Below are 5,839 nucleotides of genomic sequence, written 5' to 3'. Positions count from 1 at the left end.
TTCGAACGCCTAACAGCACCGCACATAATAACTTTAAAAAAAAAGTTGATTATGATTAGTCAGGTGTTATAAGAACAATTTATTGCGCCAATATAGTTTTTTTTTTACAACAAGCAGATCTAATGCGACGATGATGCCTGTGGCACTGGTGAGTTTCGGCAGTGTGGTTTCGGTTCATTAAGATCGTTTGCGAGAACTTTCGTACAACCAGTTCGTAGAACTTTACGGAGAAACTCATTTCTCCTGCCAGTGCTAGAAACGTGCGCGCGGCGAAGTTAACGTTGGGATGTACAGGCTTTTTTCAACTATATGGTTCAACTGACGCAACTTGAAAGCGTAGGCGTACCACACTTTCACAGCAGAACGTCCGGGCCGGTCCGGCGGCAATGAAGTGGTTCTTTATTCTATATATGCATGATGTCCCTATTGCTGTCAGCCTTCTCTCCGAGCTTGTCGGCACGAAGCCTGCGCAAACTCCTCGCAAGCATGTGCTCTTTAAAAGATGAATCTAGGAAGCCTGTATACATGACGCAAATGTATGTGAACGTCATCCAGCGGATCCGGCTGCGCCTCGGAACAGGCAATTAAAGCGTGCTGCCCGCAATTTCATTTCTATCAGTTTCGGTTTGTTTCGGGCAATGGCATAATTTGAATGCTTTACAACGTGTGTTACCTCGTGGTGACGGTTTCATTAGACTCACTTTCATGAAAGGAATTCCACGAATTTGTCGTGACCCTGAATCCTATTGCCTCGAAGTCATGCTTCCGCGCGCTGCGCGCGACACATTTTTGCAGCGCTGACACCTCTCTCGCGCGCGATGCGACAGGTGCGCCCCTTGTCTCTGCACGCACCTGGCGCGCTCTCAAGTTGCGCTCAGCCGCCTAGGTCAGGGTCAGGCTTCTGCGTTGTGCGGGGAAGCTAAATGCTGCAAGCACTTAATTCGAACTAACAGCGATCAGCGCGCTTTTGTTTGTCTAACTGCAGGGTTCTCTATATATTACAAAAAATGTAGCACCGGAGTGAAAACTACGAGACGTTTACTATATAGTTGGCGCTTTAAACTGCATGCGTAATAAGGCAGAGGTACGAGACTGACTTTTGACCGTGCTTGAATCGCTCACTCGATCTGGTCAATGATGCAGTCTCACATTACTGTGAAACAGCAGAAGTGTTCTTAGCTTTGTTATGGTGTATGCCTTATGGATCACTGTATCTGCCTAGAGGACTTTCTCGCTGAACTCTCATCGTACGTATACGATATATATATATATATATATATATATATATATATATATATATATATATATATATATATATATATATATATATATCCCTCAGTCGTACGATCATCTCTATTTATAGAAAGATCCGTCGGCGGTCTCATTTGAAAATTATCTTATGAAAGCTATTTCGTGGACATCTGGCTGCCAGTTAGATTCCTTTGCGCCATCCCCCATTTCCCCCTTCATTACACCGAGTTGTACTCCTATTTTTTGCAGACCTTCGATCGCCAGTCTGCCATTCAGAGGTTGGTTTTTCCGCACAGCTTTATCGCCTAGTGGCTGAGCTCCGTCACAAAAATGAAAAAAAAAAAAAAAAAACTACTACTACTACTACTACTACTACTACTACTACTAATACTAATAATAATAATAATAATAATAATAATAATAATAATAATGACATTTTTAAAATGTGGAGTGGGGTATTGGGATATTTCAGGTCATGTAGTCATGAGATGACTATAGTCTATATGACATGTTCTGATCTATGCTTAGGTATGTGTACCTAAATATAGACCAGAAATTCAACTTACAATATCCACTGCTTCTCTTACTGAGTACGAAATTAAAGTGCCTACCAAAAGCGCCCTCCCAATATATATATATATACACATATACATATTAAATACATTTTTATGGGCAACTTTTTCGTGCCCCTCTTGTGATCAGGCGATGCTGGTTAATTTCACTATGACTAGGGGAGTCACCAAGCTTTATACAATTAACAATTTATGCCTTTATCTATGGTAACAAGAAAATTTTAATGTTTATATTGTAGCCCTCTGATGCCTAAATTGCAAGGCTTTCATAAAATTCTGCAACTTTTATCAGATTACTTAAGTTTTAAAATGTTGCACTTGCATATAGCCACCCATAAGTTGATGGTTTTGGCAACAGGCCGCATTTTTCTGTGCAAGTGCCATATTGTAAAATATGCTTATACTGCACAAGTGCATTGTACTGAGACAGGCTTTTCCACGTTTCACTATTTTAGCTACAGTGCCAGAAGTGCTAAACTGTACTAGCTCAAATGTTTGCAATTTTGTTTTGCAGTGGCAATATGCCTGCAAGCATCTCCTTTACCTGCAATTGTGTATGTGCATAGGCAGCTTCCAAATCAACATAACGTTGTTCACGTTTCTGAGAATGTTTTTGCATACGAAGAGACAAAAAAACAAATGAATTTACTCTTGGCAACATAAACGAAATTAAGTTTGGCTTACCAAACTCCATTTATTTTACAAACAGTTGAATTTGGTTCTAGCAATTAGCATCTGGATTAATAATTTGTGACATCTTGCGCTATACAAATTACTAATGGTATATGGTTAGCTGGTTAATAGGCACTTGTCAAAAGCAAAACAAGAGGGCACCAAATGTTAAACAGTTATTGCATAGACAATGAGATAGTTATTTAAGGTCTATGCTGATGGCATTGTTCCTTTTCTTGCACTTTCTTCCCCAGTTTCTGGCAATATTCAGCGTCCTGCAATTTATGGTTCCAGACGTGACACTTTTATGGGTATCTTTTTCAGGGTTGTACAACAAAGATGCGTGCACAGTTGTTTTCTGGCTTTCTACTTTCCTATTAAGTACACCAGAAGAACAAAAAGTATAGCTTTTCGCTCCCTCAATGTCATAATCTTTTGCACTTTTAATAAGATTCTGGATTTAATACTGAAATAAGCCGACGGAAGCAAGTGCATGAGGCTTCTGCATGCAACTGTCAGTTGAAAAAGCAGGCATCCCTGACACTGAAAAAGTCTGTAGACCAGTGGCGCAACGAAGGGGGGGGATTCGGGGGTTGTAACTCCCCCCTGAGGCCGACTTAACCCCCCCTTTTGTTTAAGCCCTTTTCTTTCCTTACGCACTTGAGTGCTGCAACTAAGATGTAAGACGCGAAATCGTCTGCACACTCGCAAAAAGCGCATTTTTTTTGACAATTTCCCGTGAAGAAATCGAAATTAGTGCTGTTTAGATGGTATTGGCAAACTGTCAACCCCCCCCTGGCAGAGATCCTGGGTGCACTACTGCTGTAGACCATTTCAATCGCAGCTAACAGGCACTGCCATTTGGGAATGTCAAGCTACTGATGCAAACATTTTTTAGTTGCCGCTTGCAGTGCCACCTTCATGGCTACTTCGGCACTTGCAGGTTTCTGCATACCACAACCTGTTAGGATGTGAGCGCTACAATTATAGAAATGGTGTGCATTAAGAGCCCTAGATGGTAATGCCCCAGAACTTCTGTAGAATTGTCTGTAAACCTCGAGACGCCCTACTGCTTTTCTGAAGTAGACTGGCATCATGCCTCTTGGCCTCCGACTTCAGGTTTCTTTTCATTTACCTTGGTCTTGTGCTTGATTCCGCCCCTTCTGTGCAAAGAGGTGAACGCAGAATAGGTTAATTGGCATTTCTTACTGCATGCCCCCTTTGAAGGCTTGTCAACAAATGTCTTTCAAAAATCGACCTTTGGTAGACCAGGCTTCCACATGGAAAGCCTGAAAAAATAAAGACTTTCCACACCTGTGAAGCCTTTCTCTTACACGGTTCAGTCACATATCTACACAGAAATCTTGCAGTTTGAAAGTGAAGGAAAAATCTGTACTGGGCATTTGCATTAAGCAAAAACATGCGAAGGTCAATTTTGTCAATGACACCTGTACTCACGAGGGTATGCCAAGCAAAAGAAGGATATGAAAGAAAGCTATCGAATGCATTGCTGTTGCACCACCAAAGCTACACGCAGAAACTACCACATGCCACTGCTTTCAATATTTTTACCTCTCATCATCATGCCCATTCTTAAAAGGCATGGTACTGCTTTCCTGCTGCAATTGGCGTCTCGTGATGAGCATGATTATACTGGGATATCTGGAAAGTGTGTCAAAACAAGGCCTGAAATTGGCATATGAAAACCTTAAAAAGATTAGCATATTCAGTTATGTAACATCCCTCAATAACTATGCCGCAGCAAACGTGATGCCTTTCTACACAGATGTTTAAAGATTTTCATTAGAAAACAGAGAGAGGTTCCTTTTAATCCCTTTTAAACGTTGTTAGGTCTGCCACAGTAGGGGAACTGCACAGAGAAAAGAGTACACAATAGCCTGATGGAGGAAAATCTGTTGAATGCGGAGTGGGGGGCAACACCCATCAAAATTTTCGTTAGTGGTTCACAAGTGGGTTACACCTAGCTATGTGCTTTTCTGTAGGACTTCACTTTCACACAAGTGAAAAGAAACCCAAACATTATTTTAAAAATAAGTTAATGAACATCACATTATGCACATGTACTTCATTCAGTTTCTTCTGTAGCAATCATTAACCTAAATTTTTGTGCTGATTTTGTTGGATGTTAATAGAATGTGCTTTGCAATTTTGTGCTTTTCCAAGGCTAACATTTTTGGTGCAATACTTTTTCAAAAGAACAGATAATTGGGCAAGGTGCTAGGTCATGATTACGGGCAATGCCAAACCACGACAGAGGAAGAAATAATTTAAAGACAGCATCTATCTTGTTCAAATTATTGCTACCTCTGTCTTTGTAGTATCGTACTGCCCGTAGTCTTGAATGATGTTCCAAAACTTTTCGTGCAAGTTTTCTTTTCTTGATTGTACAGTAAGGACATCGCACACATTTGTCGGCATGTGCGAAGCTTATATTGTTAGAATAAAAGCATCAAGTGTATTTAGCGATGCTTCTCACCTGCAGACCCATGTACATAAGTTCAGAAAAGATGCAAAGCAAATTAAAGAGAAGACATTGTGTTTCAAAACTTACTGCACCAATCAGACAGATATACCTTGTCAGGTTTGAAGCGATCAACAGTGATCGAATAAAGAATGCTGCTAGAGCTGACGTTTTGACTTTTGAAGTGATCAACAGTGGTTGTGACAAGAAATGTTGCTGGAGCCGACATTTTGACTTGTAGAAACGTCGACTTCAGCAACATTTCTTGTTCGACCACAGTTGATCATTTAAAACTTACATCTTTGTATGAAATTTTATGTAGCTGGCCAGATTTCTTCATCTACAAACACTTTGACAAATCATGCTAAAGATCAGCACAAAGCTTTCCAGGCCACCAAATAACGTATTCGGCCTCCAGTTCAGGAATTTTAGCACCATAACAAAGCTGACAAGAAGCTGTGACACTTTGTTAAGTCTACTATATCTTATTGAATATAATCACCTCAATCTAAGCATGCATTCTCTTCTGGCATCAAAACAGAAAGAAAACTGTATATACCTATACAGGGTGTTTCATATTAGCTGCACCAAATTTAAAAAATTGCCTCTGGCAGATAGCACAATTATAATCCTTGATCTAAACTACTCGATGAGGCGGCCATTACTTGACACGAGAAATCAAAATGTCTAATGGCATAATTAACATAACTATGCTAATTAACTTTTTAATTAATTATTTTATGGCACATCTTTCAATCTATGAATTATAGCCGCTGAGTTCGCAAGACGTATCCACTTGGAACGAATTCTCAGGACTGAACGAGTTTCGAGATATTAATTTTCAAAGTGTCCGAAGAAATGC

Source organism: Dermacentor silvarum, chromosome 2, assembly GCF_013339745.2.
Source record: "Dermacentor silvarum isolate Dsil-2018 chromosome 2, BIME_Dsil_1.4, whole genome shotgun sequence".
Taxonomy (NCBI): domain Eukaryota; kingdom Metazoa; phylum Arthropoda; class Arachnida; order Ixodida; family Ixodidae; genus Dermacentor; species Dermacentor silvarum.
This window is presented reverse-complemented; position numbering follows the sequence as displayed.